Below are 19,871 nucleotides of genomic sequence, written 5' to 3' on the forward strand. Positions count from 1 at the left end.
AGGGGTTGGAATCCTCTGATTCCCCGCATCATAACCCGGCTGGTACCTGGTCAGATCGGTGTCGTTCCCGATGAGGGTGGCCACCGGGCGTACAGCCTTCACACACGCCGCGAAGTCCTTCTGATCGAAAGCTGAGCCGTCTTCCTTCAGGCTTGGATAACCCAGGGCGATGTCTGCCGGGTCTAGCTCCGGCAGGAATGCCTTGGCCCGGCTCAGCGCGGCGATTGCTCCGGCTCTCGCGGAGGCTCGTCGCAGCTCTTGGATCCGCTGAGGCAGAACGGCGAGCCGGCGCAGGACTTCGGCCAGATGAGTTGGCACCTCGTTGGATAGGGCCACCACAGCTAAGGCATGCTGTGACCCGGTGTAGAGCTGTTCCACCAGGGTATACACGGCCTTTAACTTGGTGACCACGCTCTGGTTGAGGTTGGCACTCCTGGGACCTGTTTAACAGAATCAGATAAGCCGGTGACAAGGATGATTCATGACATGTACAAATTTGATGAAAGCCGGTGAGGCGACTTACCAAAGATAGCGGCCACCATTTGGGAAACCTGGCGCTTTAGGCCGGAGAGCTCGGCGGTCTTCTCAGCGAGAGCCTTCTCCGCCTATTCAGCCCGGGTCACCAGTACGGCTTTCTCTTCGACCCAGGCTTTTCTCTCAGTATCAAACTCGGTCTTCAATTTTTCTTGAGTGGCGATGCTGGATACAAACTTGGTGTTTGCCTTCCGGGTCTCCATCTCCTGCATCTTCAGCCGGCTCTTGAGATCCGCAAGGTCCGCCTCTAGTTTCTTGCCAACAGCCTGCATATATTTCCGGGTTATTAACAGTCATTATATAAGTCCCAAGCGTTTTCCACGCAAAGACACTTGGCACTTGGGGGCTAATGCATATTGAACGTATCTATCTACATACTGCCGGCTTAGTTGAGTAAGCCGGAACCTAAGTCTACAACATATTCAAGCATAAGTCGTCGACTTGGGAGCTAGCATGGCAAAGGTAACTATGCAGTAAGTAAGAAAACAGCAGAGGAATACCTCAGATTTTTGTTGGATCTGGTTGACCATGGCGACCTCGGCGTCCCGGCTCTTGTGTACTTGGCTGATGTAGCCAGAGACAAGCTCTCCAATGCTTAAGTCGGTGTAGCCGGAGAGGTCCAGGTTCACCCGGTGGGGCTGCAGCAACTCCCCCTTCGCGGGGCATTTGGCCAACACGGTTGGTCTCCCCGGCTCAACGAACTCCGTCCGAGTGATTACCACGTCCGGGTCGTCTGCTGGTGGAGCTGAGCCGGAGGCCTCCGGGTTAACCGAAGTTTCGGTCGTTGCCTTGGTAGTCGGGGCAGAGGCCTCAGGTGCCGTGTCCATTGGAGTGGTAGCTTCGGCGGCGGAGGCAGCAGGCGGCTCTTGAGCCGTCACCTCAGGTTCAGGTACGTCCGGCACTCCGGCTGACCTGGTCTTCTTTGCTCTTTTGGTGAGCTTTGCCTGGGCACTGAAAAAATAGAAGTGTTAGGCACACAAAGAGTAAGTACAGATAAAGATACTATAAGATGATTGTTGTTACCCGGGTGCAGTCTTGAAGGCTGGCAGATTTGACTGCATGGAGTCACCCGAAGAGGGGGAGGTCTCCTGATAATTGGAGTCAGAAGAGTTGAGTGGCTGACGGATAACACCCGCCAATGGATGAAAAGGGTACAAGTGCGAAAAAACCTCAGTGCGACGCTTCCTTGTTGCGTCGGGTAACCCGGCGGAGAGATCGGTGTCCTTGTTGGTCCGGGTGTGACGCCGGCTTTCGTGAACCTATCGCTTCAAAAGAAATTGAGGGTCTCGATGAGCTAAAGGATGTGAAAAGCTTACTTTCCGGGTTACCCTTCGGACTTTCAGCTGTGGCAAGGGCTCCGAGTCGGAGGAAAGTGACATTACCTCTTCAACCACCGGGTTATTGGCGCCGGTGTCATCCTGTCAATGAGCAAGTGTTGATAAGGTGGACAGCAACAAACTACAAGTACAGCAAGAATTTAAAGGCTTAGGGGTTACCTCTGACTCGGAGCTGTCACTTAGTTGCATCAGCTCCGAAGCAGTAGGTCTGCTTCCTTTTTTGCGAGGGGCGGCTTTCTTGGCGGCTTTCTTCGCCTTCCTGGCCTTCTTGGCCGCCTCATGGTCATACTTGACCCGCCAGAACTTGTCATCAGCCTGAAAAATACAATGGTGAATTCTTACAACGGTTCAGATGGAGGTTATATACAGAAAGGGATAATAAGTTAAAGTCAGCGGCTTACCGCTGGGGCTGGGTTGGTCTTGCAGAAGGGGGCTAACCTGGTCCTTCCACAGTCTGCCAGACTCTCGTTTAACAGAGCCTTGGTCTCTTCCTCAGCAACGTCTTCTGGAAGATCGTTGCGACTGTGCCTCTGAGGGTCATCCTTTCGCCCGGTGTACTCACACATTAAGCCGGGCGGCGGCTCAATGGGATCACCCGCCATGAGATCCAGACCCGGACCAGGTCGATTCCGTTCAGACCATTGCCCTGGAGGGCCTTGATTTTATTGATAGTCGGAAGCAGAGGCTGGCGCTCCGCTGCAGTCAGCTTGTCCGACAGCGGGTGAGTCGGTTCTAGACGTGTGGGGCGAAAGCCGGGCAGCTGGTTTTCGTCAGCCGGGGATGTATCTTGGCAGTAGAACCAAGTCATATTCCAGTCCTTGGGGTGGCTCGGTGGCTCTGCGTAAGGGAAAAGACAGTCCCTACGCCGTTGGATGGAGATGCCACCTAACTCCAGACTTGGCCCGTTGGCGCACTCATTTTGGCGGTTTAAGTAAAACAGCTCTCGGAAGAGCAGCAGACTCGGCTCTTCTCCAAGGTACACTTCGCAAAAGACTTGGAAATTGCAGATGTTGGATACGGAGTTGGGTCCTATATCTTGAGGACGCAAGTCGAAGAAGTTGAGCACATCCCTAAAAAACTTTGAGCCGGGCGGTGCGAAGCCCCGGCTCATATGATCTGCGAAGATCACTACCTCCCCATCCCTTGGCTGTGGTCTCTCTTCTGATGGGTCAGGGGCACGGTAGGACATGATTTCCTTCTTAGGCAAATATCCGGACTTAACAAAATTGGCCAGGGTCTCGTTGGTGACGTTGGACCTCATCCAATTGCAAGTGATGGGAGCCTTGGGAGGCATGGTGAAAGTTGGTAGTCTATGACAAAAAGGAAAAATATCCGGGTTAATTATAAGCCGGAGATCTACAGTTCAAAGCTACGATGGTGGCTTATGAAGGGGACTAATGGTATATATTCGGGTACAGTGGGTTGCTTAAGCCGCAGGGGCGTTCAGAATAAGTTGATTGTCTACGGCCTCATCACAGTTAAGCCGGAGGAATCTACGATGTATGGTTTTCTTTAAACCGGAGGATTCTACAGCGTGTGGTTTCTTTAACCCGGAATCGTAAGCCGTCGAGATTCAATGGTTGCAGTTTTTACTAAGTGTGGTAAAACAGATTTCCCATATTGCAGTAACTTTTTTGGATCAAAATGGTCGGGTGAGTTGAAAATTTTCTAGACCTAGAAACAGACGAGCGGACGTTCTTGAGCTCGAACGAAGCATATATACAGTGGAAAGAGATCTACTGGCACTTGAAATGAGGCCTAAACAAGTACCGCACCAGTTCTATAAAAGGTTAAAAGATCAAACAAGGGCAGCACTACGAGAACTATTGAAGCTTGCGGACAATGGCGAAGAACATGGACGAGCTATTTTGAACCCTACCGCAGATCTGTTCTAGCAGGGCAGGAGAGACTCACCGGAGTTGGAGAAGAGCGGAGGCTGTCGCCGTTTATCTGGTCCGAATCAGGGTGATGCAGGGGCCAAGTTGACGAAGACCAGGGGCGCGACGGCGGCGGCAGTAGCAGAGCTCGGGCAGAGGAACGATGGCGCGAGGAGGAAGAAGAGGGCGTGAAAAGAGCCCGTCGGGCCGGCCTATTTATAAGGCAAGGTCATAAGTGGGCGCGAGATTTAAGGAGACCACGGCGTGGTTATCTCCCCCCCACGACGCCTCGATTTTTGGAATGACAGTAAAAGCAAAGATCCGTTGCGGATCTGGCGGAGTAAAAAACGGACTTAATGGAGGATGACGTCACGGCGGATTATCCGGAGTCCAGAGGATGACGTCACTCCGGGTTATGGCCTACATGTGAATAGTAAGCCGGAGATTTTTTCTGTCGGAAGAATGGAAGATTGACGTGAGCCGGCTCAAATCAATCTGGGGCCTAATGTTGAGGATATAGACCTTAGAGTCACCCGCCAGGAGGGGCCGGGTTACTCGCGTGGTCATTACCAGAAGCCCGGAGCCAAGTTTGAAGACGATGGGCCAGAGATGGGCTGAGACCCGGATATGGCTTAAAGCCCGTAGTTATAATCATTATTATAGTAGAACTTGTAGTATAAGGCAAGTATAGTTTAGAGTCCGAGCCGGACACTCTTATAAGCCGGCCGGGACTCTGAGGGCTGCTGGGCGTCAGCCTCCCTATATAAAGGGACGACCCGGCAGCTGTTTGGGAGAGGAGAAATCTGATCGAGAGCCGGGCATAGCTGTTTAGCTCCCTGGTAATCGTAACCCTAATCAATATCACCTCAAACTGGACATAGGCTTTTACCTTCACTGTAAGGGGCCGAACCAGTATAAACCCTCGTGTCCCTTGTCCCGCATAACCCCTTCAAGCTTTCTAGTTGCGATGGCTCCACGACTAAGTCCTAGCTCGAGGACATCTGCCGTGACAATTCCACGACACCAGTGATGTGTAGGGTTGCATAGAATTGAAGAATGAGCTCTTCATACCAATCGCAAATATCTGTGCAAAAGTTGAGCAGTCCTGCATCATGAAGCACACTGAGGACTGGGGTAAAGCAAGGCAATGATTCCATGTCCACGTGAGGAATATGCTCGTGGTCGAAGACTTTGTCCTTGTTGAAGAGCAGTGAAGAATAGAAATTTGCTTGGCTGGCAGTCCAGAAACGCTTCCTTCTAAGACGAGCAGAGTCATACGGGTTGTAGTCCATGAAGAAAACATGCTCGCCGAAGAAGTCATCAGCCTTGAATTTCTGCTTCTTCGAGAAAGGATCCTTTGGCTTGGGCTGAGGAGTATCGGTCAATTGCATCACCACCTCAGGAATCGCAATTTCAGGATCCACAGGCTAAGGAATTTCAGGTTCTACTTCAGTGATAGCCTGGGTCTTCAATTCTTCATTAACATTTTCTTCAGCACTAGTGGCTGGAATCTCTTCATGGACAGATGGGGTTGCACGAGGTTCTTCAGATCCCATTTGTACTTCAGTATTGACAGGGGACTGAGGAATTTGTTGCAGAGGTGTGAACAGAGGAGAGTTGGGGTGCTGACTTTCCCAAAAATCATCATTCAGCACAGGAGTTGTACATCCAATGTCCACATCTTCATCTTCACTCTTTTCCTCAACGCCGACCTCTTTAGCAGTGAACTGAGGCATGGGCGATGAGACTATTGGGGTTGAAGGGATTGCATCCGCTTCAATTTCTTCATCCAACTGCTCTGAAGAACCAGCAGAAGGAATGTCATCATCAGATTCACTTGGAATCACATATTCTTCATCAAAAGGAACAAGGTCCTTTGATGGCATGGATGAGACCGGAATAGCATCGATTGGATTTGCAAAAGAGCTGGTCAATGGCTTCATCTTCTTCAGAGCTGAAGAATCTGATGAAGTTGATGCTTTCCTTTTCTTCACTGCTGCACGCTCTGCAGCCTTGGTCTTCTTCACATCTGATGCAGATGGAAGGATCAGAGTTGGTGTAGGTGCAGTAGGGGCAGAGGAATTTGGTTCAATCACTTCAGGCACAACTGATGCAGTTGCCCTGACTTCTTCAGTTTCTTCAGGCGCAACACTAGTGGTTGCCCTGGCAATTTCTTCATAGACTGAATGCAGTCATCAGCCCTGGTACTCTGAGTTTCTTCAGCAGCCTGAATGTCATCAGCGGTGCTGGCATTTTCTTCAGTCGGCTGAGCAGATGCCTCAGCCTAAGGATTTTCCTGTTGCGTTGGGGCTGTAACATTGGAAGTGAACTTTTTGGTCAAATTCACAAACCTGACTTTGGCTCCAAGCCAGTCAGGGCGGTATACGTCAAATTCATCACTGAGTTTCTTGATCTCAGATTGAATAGTGACAAGTTCTTCAGATGTCATAGAGACAACATTTTTCTTCAGGAAGCGCTCCTTCTTGTACTGCGCTTTCTTGATATGCCTGGCCTTTTCAAATTTCCATTTTTCTTCTTGAATGAAGGCAGTCAACATATCACTTTGGCTAGGAGTCAGCTTGAAATCAGGCATAGGAGTGTTGGGGTCCTTGTGCCAGAGATCAATGTAATCAAGGATCAACTTTGGATCCAAAAGTAGAGGCACATTTGTGCCTTTGGCTCTAGCGGCCTTGAGCTGCCTGTCTCTGATGATTTCGGCAAGTTCCTCATCATCAGCTTCGTCTTTATCAGACGGCACTTGAAAGGCGACCTGCTTCTTGTGAGGACTAGGTCAAGAGCCTCGTCCAGCGGTGGCCTTTTTCTTCAGCAGAGAGGGGCCTGTTGAGGAATTTGGTGCAGCTGAGGAACTAGCAGAAGCTCCTGAGGTAATGGAGATGCCTGTTGTCCTTTGGCACGTGGCGAGATGCACATGTGCTAAGGATTTTGTCGGAGGGGCTGAGGACTTTGGCGGAGCTGGAGCAGCTTGAGGAGTTGGCCGTGAGGGCTTTGAAGAATCTGGCCATGAGGGCATTGCTGAGGAACTTAGCCGTGAGGGCATTTGGAGTGAAGCACTTGGCTTATGAGCAGGCTTCTTAGCCATGGCCTTCTTTGGCTTGCTTGCAGAGGCCTCAGCAGTGGTAGCAGCAGCAGCAGAGTCTTCATTAAATTTCCTCACTGCTTCTTTTGCCTGTTTGGCCAGTTTGGCCTGGCGCTTGGCCCATTCATCAGGATAGTCCTCACCACGCTTGAGGCTGATGGGATCAGCTTCTTGGCCAGGTGCCAATGGAGGTCTTGGGCATGGAGGATTTAGAGCCAATTTCTTCATATACTTGGGAGTAACATATCTGTACTCCCTCCATTCCCGTGCCCATCTCCTCTCAATCTTTTGAATGCGCACCTTGCGCTGATTTTTATCCTCCTCAGGGGGTGTGCAGTATCCAGCATAGATGTCATCAGGGATCTCAAATGCTGTGTTGACCTCAGGACTTTTTCCTCCTTTTTGTGGCTTCTTACCGTCAGCCATTTTCTTCAGCTGAGAAATATGAACAACTGAATTTTCTGAAGAGGTGTGCAACTTTTCTTCGAGGAACGTTGCAAATGAGTTAAGTTGATGAGAACCTAGTGATTCAGCAGCGGACATGAGTACCTGTGAACAGAGTATAGTTGCGAGGAATTTGGAGAGGTCATATGTGTTCTCAGAAGGATTTTCAAAAAGAACAAGTTTGAGGAATTTGACCAGATGAGTCTTGAAGAATTTCACTAAGCGTTCTTTGTCTTAGGTTCCAGAGTTGTACAGATCGAAAATCCACACAATTGAGGAATCTTGAAGAAAAATGTTGCTTAGAGAAATGGATCAAGAACAGATGACATGTGAGGTGTTCAGTGTGTGAGGATTTGAAGAATAAAACACCTTTGAAGATTTTGTAGTAAACATTCGAATCAAAGAGAGCAGTAAAAGTAACTTCTAATTACCCTGGACGAAGAACACGATGAACTGGGAAGTGTAGATGTGAAGCTCGTCAGTTCAGATCTTTCACGCCCTAACTCGGCAGAGGAAGACAGCTACGGCAGCGGCGGAGTGAAGAAATCCGCAGCCGGCGCGAGTACGACGGCGACGAGGTCGAGGCAGTGAAGCTCTTCCTCACCGGCGATGATGGAAGTAGCAGTGGCGCTAGGTTTTGGGAAGCTCAAGCAAGGGAGAGATCGAGTGGAGTAAAAGTGAAGTGAGGAAGGGGAGGGGTATTTATAGCCGAGGTGAAAACTGTTCGCCCGAAGAAATTGGACGAACGTGCCCCTAACCCTTCTCATTCGCATGACATGTGTCACCCACGTACTGAGAGGTGGCGATCGTGTGAGATCGTGGGTGAATTGATAAACATTACACAGAATGCGGAACGGTTTGAGCGGCAAAACCGAAAATTTAGATAAGATAGGTTTTAAAGTACAGTTCGCAAATTCTTCAGCTGACAAGGACACAGTGAAGATTTTGAATGAGTTTCAAATAGAACGCACATGAAGAAATTTGTGAATAGTCTGGGTTGAGTTTAGCATAGAGGGGGAAGGGCCCGATCACATTCACTTAGCAGAAATAGCAACTTGAAGAAATAGCAATAAGTGAATGTTGTAGAGGACATAAACTCTCTATATATAAATAGCCAATGAAGAAAAATGACGGAAATGGTGAAGACAATGCAAAGTTGAAGAAAATGAAAAACTGAGGAATTTCAAAACTAAGGAAAAACTCAATTGAAGATTTTCAACTTTTGGTGGTGGCGTAACCCACCGTATAAGAATGATGATTTCAGACACCATGTACAATTGTCGTCGGGTTCTGAGAATCAAATTCTTCGCTAATTTCTTTACACGTTTCTTCGCGTGTTGCACATCTAAGTCATCAATTTTGCATAAGTGTTAGGATGAGTGTCCTTTTCAAAGAACATTCGAAGATTCTACGATATTTAGCTCACACCGCAACTTGCTAAATCTCTTCTCATCCAAGGGCTTTGTGAAGATATCGGCTAGCTGTTCTTCAGTCCGTACATACTCAATAGAGATGTCGCCCTTCCACACATGATCACGAAGAAAATGATGACGAATTTGAATGTGCTTTGTCTTCGAGTGCTGAACTGGGTTGTGAGCAATCTTGATTGCACTCTCATTGTCACAGTAGAGAGGCACATTCTTCATGTTGACGCCGTAGTCCTTGAGAGTTTGCTTCATCCATAGCAATTGAGCACAGCAAGAACCAGCAGCAATGTACTCAGCTTCAGTAGTAGACAGTGATATGCAGTTCTGTTTCTTCGAGGACCAACAGACCAAAAATCGTCCGAGGAAATGGCATGTGCCTGATGTTGACTTGCGGCCCACACGATCACCAGCATACTCAGAGTCTGAATATCCCATGAGATCAAAAGCCGAGCCCTTGGGGTACCATAATCCAAGTGTTGGTGTGTGAGTTAGATATCGAAGAATATGCTTCACAGCCTTATGGTGTGATTCCTTCGGTGTAGCTTGAAATCGGGCACACATGCAAACACTAAGCATAATATCTGGCCTAGATGCACATAAGTACAATAATGAACCAATCATGTAGCAGTATACCTTTTGATCGAATTCAATACCATTTTCATCAGTGCATAGACGGCCATTTGTGGGCATTGGAATTTTGACCCCTTTGCAATCTTGCATGCCGAATTTCCTCAATACGTCCTTGAGGTATTTCTCCTGAGACATGAATATGCCATTGGGCTGTTGACGAATTTGAAGACCTAAGAAGAATTTCAATTCTCCCATCATAGACATTTCATATTCCTCCCTCATCATATAACCAAATTCGTCAGTGTAACATTAGTCAGTACAGCAAAAAATGATATCATCAACATATATTTGGCACACAAATAATTCACCGTCATAAGATTTAGTGAAAAGAGTTGGGTCAAGTGAACCGGGTTTGAAGCCTTTCTTCATGAGGAATTCCTTCAAAGTATCATACCACGCCCGAGGGGCCTGCTTGAGGCCATAGAGGGCCTTATTGAGTCTGAAGACTTTGTCAGGATGCTTTGGATCTTCAAAACCTGGGGGTTGAGCAACATATACTTCTTCCTCAAGCTTACCATTGAGGAATGCACTTTTCACATCCATTTGATATAAAGTGATATCATGATGGTTAGCATAAGCAAGTAATATGCGAATAGCCTCAAGTCTAGCAATAGGTGCAAAAGTTTCATCGAAATCTATTCCTTCAACCTGTGTGTAGCCTTGAGCTACAAGCCGTGCCTTATTCCTCACCACAAGGCCATTTTCATCTTGCTTGTTGCGGTAGATCCACTTTGAGCCAATGATATTGTGCTTGCGAGGATCTGGACGATTGACCAGTTCCCAAACGTTGTTGAGCTCGAACAGATGTAATTCTTCTTGCATAGCTTGAATCCACTCAGGCTCCAGAAATGCTCCATCTACCTTAGTGGGCTCTGTGATAGAGACGAAAGCAAAGTGACCACAAAAGTTAGACAAATGTGAAGCTCTTGAGCGTGTGAGAGGACCTGGAATGTTGATGTCGCTGATGATTTTCTCAATTTGCACTTAGTTTGCAACGCGAGGATGAGCGGGTTGTTGTTGAGGAATTTGATCAGCATTTTCTTCAGCACCATTTTCTTCAGGTGCATCAGCATGACGTTCTTCATGTTCTGGAATGATTTCTTCAACAGATTCTTCGGTAGGAATGACATCCTCAGTAGCCTTGAACTTGATAGTTTCCTAAGGTGACTGTTCATCCAACACAGAAGGTAGGTGCTCTCTTTGCGAACCATTAGTTTCATCGAACCGCACATCTACAGTTTCAACAACTTTGTGGAGAACGTTGTTGAAGACTCTGTAGGTGTGCGAGTCCTTTCCGTAACCAAGCATAAAACCTTCATGTGCTCTCGGTGCAAATTTAGAGTTGTGATGGGGATCTCTAATCCAACATTTAGCACCGAAGACTTTGAAATAACTCACATTGGGTTTCTTGTCAGTGAGGAGTTCATAAGCAGTCTTCTTGAAGAATTTGTGAAGATATACCCTGTTGATGATGTAGCACGCAATATCAATTGCCTCAATCCAGAAACGACGAGGCGTCTTGTACTCATCAAGCATAGTGCAAGCCATCTCAACAGGAGTCCTGTTCTTGCGCTCCATGACGCCATTCTGCTGAGGAGTATAAGGAGTAGATAACTCATGAGTAATACCAAGTTCATCAAGATAGTCATCAAGACTAGAATTCTTGAACTCGGTTCCATTGTCACTTCTGATGTGCTTGATCTTCACACCAAAGTTGGTTGAAGCCCTCGAGGAAAATCGTTTGAAGACTTCCTGCACCTCATGTTTGTAAGTGACAATATGCACCCATGTGTAATGAGAGTAATCATCAACAATAACAAAGCCATATAGAGATGCATCATTAGCAACTGCAGAATAATGATTAGGACCAAAGAGATCCATGTGAAGCAATTCAAATGGTCGAGTGGTAGTCATGATTGTCTTTGCTGGATGCTTGCCTTGGTCATCTTTCCAGCTTCACAGGCTCCGCACAAGTGATCCTTGAGGAATTTGACATTCTCAATGCCAATGACATGCTTCTTCTTCGCGAGCATGTGCAGATTCCTCATGCCAGCATGACCAAGTCGTCGATGCCATAGCTAGCCTTCTGAAGCTTTTGCAAGTAGACATACGGCTGGTTGTGGTCCTGTAGAGAAATCAACAATATACAAGTCTCCTCTCCTAAAGCCTTCGAAGACTTTGGAATTGTCAGCTTCCATGATCACAACACAACGATACTTGCCAAAGACAACAACCATATCAAGATCACAAAGCATTGAGACAGACATGAGGTTGTATCCTACAGACTTGGCAAGCATGGCTTTGTCCATGTGTCGATCCTTTGAGATCGAAACCTTACCTAGACCCAATACCTGACTTTTGCCTTTGTCAGCGAAGATGATATGCTTCAGATGCGATGGAGATAAGGGAACATCCATCAATAGATTCTTGTCACCAGTCATGTGATTTGTACATCCACTATCGAGGACCCACTCATTGGCTTTGGGTTGATCATCCTGCAAATGAATTAGTGCAACTTACGATCTCATATACTTCATCAGTGAAGAATATGACATCAATTTCATCAGATCAATTTCATCGAGCAATAGAATAGATAAAGCAGTATGAGGACGTGAGAAATGAAAGTTCATTTCTTCATGATTAGCCTGCGTCCTTTCAGGCAATTTTAGGTCTCCAGCAATTTCTTCAGACACTTAAGCATGTCTGGAGACCTGACCCTTCATAAGAGATTAGTTCCTTTTGTTCACCACCCACATCTAAAGGGGTGGCAAAGAGTTCATCACTCTGCGAGCTCCATACGAGAAAGGTGGCATAGAAGTCAGTCCATTTCGTTTCACATAAGAGGAGTTAGGATAAGCATATGAATAAGCAGAGAAATTCTTCGAGGACTTATGAACATAATGGTTAGAAAAATAATGCTCATATTCATAGCCCTTAGCTCTTCCCTGCGAAACAGAGGTGCTAGCACGATGATGTTCATATGAGGATTTTGATCCATTTGAGGAATTTGATCCACGTGAGGAATTTGGTCCGTATGAGGACTTGGATCCATATGAAGAATTTGGTCCATATGAAGAATTTGATCTGGGGTTCCTATTCTTCACAGGTGGTTTCATGATGACATTCACCTGAAGACTTTCAAGGCACCTTTTGGGAACCCAGATTTTCTTCACAGGGGAACCGTTCCTGTAGTTAGTGCCAACATATCTAGCAAATACTTCATCATTCTGATTTTGAATAGTTTATAGTTGGAGTCAAATGACTCATCAGTAGAATGAGGAGATTCACATGTAAAGCCAGATAAAGTAGATGGATCTACTGGAGGTCCCTTTGCAGCAACCCATGAGGTTTTGGGGTACTGCTCAGGCTTCCAATATGTTCCATCATCATTGATTTTCCTCTCAAAGGCAATACCCTCTTTCCTAGGGTTCCTGTTGAGGATCTGCTTTTTAAGCACATCACAAAGAGTCTGATGCCCTTTGAGGCTTTTGTACATGCCTGTCATGTACAATTCCTTCAGCCCTGCATCATCAGTGATACTAGAAATGTCCTCAGGTGAGGAATTAGTGATAGCAGAGACATGTGAAGAATTTGTAGCATTAGAAGCATTTGAACATTTAGGTGAAGAATTAGCAGATTCACGTTCAATACACTTCAAACATGGAGGAACAAATTCTTCCTGATTAGCGCTGATTTGTTGAGCAAGTAATGAATTGCGCTCCTTCTGAAGATCTTCATAACTCACCCTTAGCTTTTCAAAATCTTGCTTTCTTTGAAGAAATTCATAAGAAAGCTTCTCATGATCAGATAAGAGAGTGTTATGATGACCTTGAAGGTTGTCAAACCTAGACTGAAGTCTTTGAAGATTTTCAGTCAAGTTTTTAGTGTGATCCATTTCTTCACCCAACATATCATCACTTTTGTCTAGCATGTTTTGAACCTTTTCAAAAGCCTTTTGTTGTTTCACAGCAATCTTAGCAAGTTTAGAGTAGCTGGGCTTGAGGTTTTCATCAGATTCATCCTCACTTGATTCAGAGGAGGTGTATTTGAGTACCTTGGCACCCTTTGCCGTGAAGAAATAGGTGGGAGCGTAGTCATCATTGCCTTCATCAGCCTTGTTTGTGAAGCCATTTTCTTCAGAGTTGAAGATGGACTTGCTGACGAATGCAGTAGCGAGAGCTAGGCTCGCCACACCGGATTCGGACTCCTCAGATGCCTCCTCTTCCTCATGTTCCTCAGATTCAGCCTCGGAGTCCATTTCTTTGCCAATGAATGCCCGAGCCTTCTTGGAGCTGCTCTTCTTGTGAGATGAATACTTCAAGGATTTTGATGATGAAGACTTTGAAGATTTCTTCTTCTTCTTTGAGTCATCAGAACGGTAATCCTTGTATTTCTTCTTCTTTGATTCCTTTTCCCACTGAGGACAATCTTGAATGTAGTGACCAGGTTTCTTGCATTTGTGGCATAGCCTCTTCTTGTAGTCACTGGATGAGGAATCATTGCTCCTTGAGGATTTTCCAAAGCGACCACGTCTTGAGAACTTCTGGAATTTCTTCACGAGCAGTGCTAGCTCCTAGATCAGTTCTTCAGGATCACCAAGGCTACTACCAGAATCTTCACCTTCAGATTTAGAGACAGCCTTGGCCTTCAGGGCACGCGATCTGCCATAGCTCGAACCATAGAGATCTCTCTTCTCAGCAAGCTGGAACTTATGAGTGTTTAGCCTCTCGAGGATATCAGCAGGATCAAGTGACTTGTAATCTCCACGTTCTTGTATCATCAGTGCCAGAGTATCAAATGAGGAATCAAGCGATCTCAGCAATTTCTTCAACACCTCATGGTCAGTGATGTCAGTGGCACCAAGTGCTTGAAGCTCATTTGAGATGTTAGTGAGGCGATCGAAGGTTTCTTGAACATTTTCATTGTCGAGTCTTTTGAAGCGGTTGAAGAGATTGCGAAGAACGTCAACTCGAGAGTCACGCTGTGTTGAGACTCCTTCATTGACTTTGGACAGCCTATCCCAGATCAGCTTAGCAGTTTCCAAAACACTCACTCTTCCATACTGCCCTTTGCTCAGATGGCCACATATGATGTTCTTCGCTTGAGAATGGAGTTGCTTGAATCTCTTCACATCAGCAGCATTCAGAGAAGGTGTGACTGAGGGAACACCATTTTCCACAACATACCAGAGATCGTTATCAATTGCCTCAACATGCATTCGCATCTTATTCTTCAAGTAGGGGTAATCCGTCCCATCAAAGGTAGGACACCCAGCAGAGACCTTGATCATACCTGCGGTCGACATAACTAAAACTCCAGGCGGTTAAACCAAAATCACATAGAACAAGGGAGTACCTTGCTCTGATACCAATTGAAAGTGCGTTATATCGACTAGAGGGGGGTGAATAGGCGATTTATATGAATTCTTCACCGAGGAATTTGTGGGTGATGAAATTCCTGAGTGAAGAACTACTTGCAACAGAAAAGTACGCAGATGTAAACATAACAGAACACAAGAATGGTCATCATGAAGAAATGAAGACAAGCACAAAGTACAGAAAGCGTAAACACAGGATAACACAGGATGAAGACAAACAGACTGAAGAAATTGAACTGAGGAAATTGAGAAAGTCTTCAGTCAAAGTCTTCAAACAGATATGAACAAGCACACAACAACTGTAATGAGGAAATGAAAGAGTTGAGGAAATAGAACTAGTAGGCTTGGTGAAGACAATGATTTGGTAGACCAGTTCCAACTGCTGTGACAGTTGTACGTCTGGTTGGAGCGGCTAGGTATTTAAACATGAGGACACACAATCCCGGAACACAGTTCTCACCGTATTCTCCTTGAGCTAAGGTCACACAGACCTCGCCCAATCACTCATGGTAAGTCTTCAGGTGACTTCCAAACCTTCACAAACTCGGTCACTCGGCGATCCACAATTTTCTATTGGATGCTCTAGACCATGACGGCTAACCGTTTGGAAGATGCACAGTCTTCAAAGGTAACAAGAGTCGGATCCATGCGGGATCAATCTCTTCAGTGATGCTCAATCACTTTGGGTTTGTAGGTGTTTGGGTTTGGGTTTCCTCACTTGATGATTTTCGCTCAAAGTCCTCGGAGGATGGGATGCTCTCAAATGACAAGTGTCAGTTTCTCTCAGAGCAGCCAACCAGCTAGTGGTTGTAGGGGGTGGCTATTTATAGCCTAGGGAGCAGCCCGACATGATAAGACATAAATGCCCTTCAATGATATGACCGTTAGGTGGGTAGATATTTTGGGACAGCTGGCGCATAGCACAGCAACGGTCGGATACTTGAGGCTCAAATTCCTCAGGGCTATCATGTTCCTCATTGTGTAGGCAATCCGCACTGGCGAATTCCTAACTCCTCAGTCAGAACAAATTCCTCAGCAACCAGAAGAACTTCGTCTCTGCCACTGAAGAAATTGACTGAACTGCATGAGATTTCCAATGGCTTCACTCGAAGGGATTGGTAGGTGTAGGATTTTGAGTTGAGCATCACTTGGAAATTTTTCCTTGGTATTTCCTCGAACCCCTTTAACAGTACGGTGTTTCCTATGACTCAAGAAAGATAAAATGAAACTACAAAAACAAAAGTCTTCACGCTTCATGTTCCTCGTATGAATACCAAGTCTTCAAGGTCACACCAATTTCTTCACTTTCAAAGTCTTCAGAAATCCAAAATCTTCAGTCAAAGATATTCATTTTTAGGGTTCGACTTTCTCTGTAAATATCAAACTCCTCATAGACTTATAGACCTGTGTACACTCATAAACACATTAGTCCCTTAACCTATAAGTCTTCAATACACCAAAATCACTAAGGGGCACTAGATGCACTTACAGAAATTATATGTGATGCTAGTGACTATGCTGTAGGTGCTATTCTAGGACAAAGAGTTGATAAGAAATTAAATGTTATCCAATATGCTAGTAAAACTCTAGACAGTGCCCAGAGAAATTATGCTACTACTGAAAAAGAATTTTTAGCAGTTGTCTTTGCTTGTGATAAGTTCAGACCTTATATTGTTGATTCTAAAGTAACTGTTCACACTGATCATGCTGCTATTAAATATCTTATGGAAAAGAAAGATGCTAAACCTAGACTTATTAGATGGGTTCTCTTGCTACAAGAATTTGATTTGCATATTATTGATAGAAAGGGAGCTGAGAACCCCGTTGCACACAACTTATCTAGGTTAGAGAATGTTCTTGATGACCCACTAACTATTGATGATAGCTTTCCTGATGAACAATTAGCTATCATAAATGCTTCTCGTACTGCTCCATGGTATGCTGATTATGCTAATTATATTGTTGCTAAAAATATTCCACCTAGTTTCACATACCAGCAAAAGAAAAAGTCTTTCTATGATTTAAGAAATTACTTCTGGGATGACCCACACCTTTATAAAGAAGGAGTAGATGGTGTTATTAGACGTTGTGTACCTGAGCATGAACAGGAACAAATCCTACGCAAGTGTCACTCCGAGGCTTTTGGAGGACACCACGCTGGAGATAGAACTGCACATAAGGTACTGCAATCGGGTTTTTATTGGCCTACTCTTTTCAAAGATGCCCGTAAGTTTGTCTTGTCTTGTGATGAATGTCAAAGAATTGGTAATATTAGTAGACGTCAAGAAATGCCTATGAACTATTCACTTGTTATTGAACCATTTGATGTTTGGGGCTTTGATTATATGGGACCGTTTCCTTCCTCTAATGGGTATACACCTCTATCCAACTAGTAGTGGGTAGAAGCTATTCCAACTAGTAGTGCTGATCATAACACCTCTATTAAGATGCTTAAAGAAGTTATTTTTCCGAGGTTTGGAGTCCCTAGATACTTAATGACTCATGGTGGTTCACATTTTATTCACGGTGCTTTTCGTAAAATGCTTGCTAAGTATGATGTTAATCATAGAATTGCATCTCCATACCACCCACAGTCTAGTGATCAAGTAGAACTGAGTAATAGGGAGATTAAATTAATTTTGCAAAAGACTGTTAATAGATCTAGAAAGAATTGGTCCAAGAAACTTGATGATGCATTATGGGCCTATAGAACTGCATATAAAAATCCTATGGGTATGTCTCCGTATAAAATGGTTTATGGAAAAGCATGTCACTTACCTCTCGAACTAGAACATAAGGCATATTGGGCCATTAAAGAGCTCAACTATGATTTCAAATTTGCCGGTGAGAAGAGACTATTTGACATTAGCTCACTTGATGAGTGGAGAACCCAGGCCTATGAGAATGCCAAATTGTTTAAAGAAAAAGTCAAAAGATGGCATGACAAAAGGATACAAAAGCGTGAGTTTAATGTAGGTGATTATGTTTTGTTATACAACTCTCGTTTAAGATTTTTTGCAGGAAAACTCCTCTCTAAATGGGAAGGTCCTTACGTTATTGAGGAGGTCTATCGTTCCGGTGCCATAAAAATCAACAACTTTGAAGGCACAAATCCAAGGGTGGTGAATGGTCAAAGAATCAAACATTATATCTCAGGTAATCCCATAAATGTTGAAACCAATGTTATTGACACCATAACCCCAGAGGAGTACATAAGGGACACTTTCCAGAACGTTTGAGACTCCGAAAAGGAATAGGTATGTGGTACGGTAAGTAAACCAACTCCAAAACAGTTCTAATAGCAATGTTTCTCCGTTTTGGAATATTTAAGAAAATAGGAAAATAAGAAGTAGTCCGAAAGGGACACGAGGCATCCACGAGGGTGGAGGGCGCGCCCTACCCCCTGTCCGCGCCCCCTGCCTCGTGGGCACCTCGTGTGCTCTCCGGACTCCGTTTTCTTGCATGATACTTCTTTTAGTCAGTAAAAGTTCATTATATAATCTCCCGAAGGTTTTGACCACCGTACCACGCAAATATCCTCTGCTTTTGTTTCGAGTTGTTTTTCTGACAGATCTAGATCACCATGACGTCTTCAAGCGCTCCCAAGGACAAATTTTTCGAGAAGGTCATCAACCCCTACCTCGCGGAGGTGCTGCAACACCCTCAAACCATTGAGATGCATGAGGGGTTGCTGCACATCCGCGATGTTGAGGGACCAAGGAGGACCGGAAGCGTGGAGACAAGACTCGAAGCAATGGAGCAACAAGTTTTCAAGTGCCAGGGGATGGTGGAACGCGGACTCAACGCCAACCACATGATGACCGCGGAGTTCACCAACAACCACAAGCTGGATGCCAAGAACATTGGGGAGACCATCTTCAAGCTTCACGAGAAAATCGAGCACCTCCAAGCCTAGATCTATGACCTGCAAAACCAGTACTGTGAGTATGAATATAGATTCAAGAGGATGAGTTTGGCTGCAGATATGAGGATCCCGGAGACTCGATCATCCTTCTATGATGGTGAGCCTATGCCTTGGAAGATGGACGACAGGCCTACATCATCAACAACTCATCATCACCACCTCCGAAGAAAGAGACATAAATACATGGGTATGGGCACTCCCCTTGGCAACTGCCAAGCTTGGGGGAGGTGCCCCGGTATCGTATCACCATCACACTTCTATCTTTACCTTTTTTCTTAGTTCGATCCTTTTGGCTCTATCTTGATCTAGTAGAATAAAGTTTAGTATGATCTAGCTTTGAGTTTTTGTGTTGATCCTTATCTATGTAATCGAGTCCGTGAGCTATATATAATAAAGATTAGTCTTGAGTCGAGGGCTTGGTTATCTGGCTATGATCTTGAGTGAAAAAAAGAAAAAAAGAAAGAATAAAAAGAAATAAAGAGATCATATTGATCTTATGGAGAGTAATGACTTCACATATAAAGAGTATGATGAATAAAAGTTGTTGAGAGCTAACAAACATAGTTTGGGTCATCGTTGCAATTAATAGGAACTAATAAAGAAAGAGAGGTTTTCACATATAAATATACTATCTTGGACATCTTTTATGATTGTGAGCACTCATTAAAATATGATATGCTAAAGAGTTGATGTTGGACAACGAAGACAACGTAATGGGTTATGTTTTCTTATATCCGAAATAAATTATATTGTCATGGATCATCCAACATGTTGAGCTTGCCTTTCCCCCTCATGCTAGCCAAATTCTTTGCACCAAGTAGAGATACTACTTGTGCTTCCAAATATCTTTAAACCCAGTTTTGCCATGAGAGTCCACCATATCTACCTATGGATTGAGTAAGATCCTTCAAAGTAAGTTGTCATTGTTGCAAGCAATAAAAATTGCTCTCTAAATATGTATGATCTATTAGTGTGGAGAAAATAAGCTTTATACGAGCTTGTGATATGGAAGAAATAAAAGCGACGGACTGCATAATAAAGGTCCCTATCATATAAAGTGACGTTCTTTTGCATTAAGATTTTGTGCATCCAACCATAAAAGCACATGATAACCTCTGCTTCCCTCTGCGAAGGGCCTACCTTTTATTTTTGTCTTATACCTTATACAAGAGTAATGGTGATCTTCACCTTTCCTTTTTACACTTTATCCTTTGGCAAGCACT

Source organism: Aegilops tauschii, chromosome 4 (assembly GCF_002575655.3).
Source record: "Aegilops tauschii subsp. strangulata cultivar AL8/78 chromosome 4, Aet v6.0, whole genome shotgun sequence".
Taxonomy (NCBI): Eukaryota; Viridiplantae; Streptophyta; class Magnoliopsida; order Poales; family Poaceae; genus Aegilops; species Aegilops tauschii.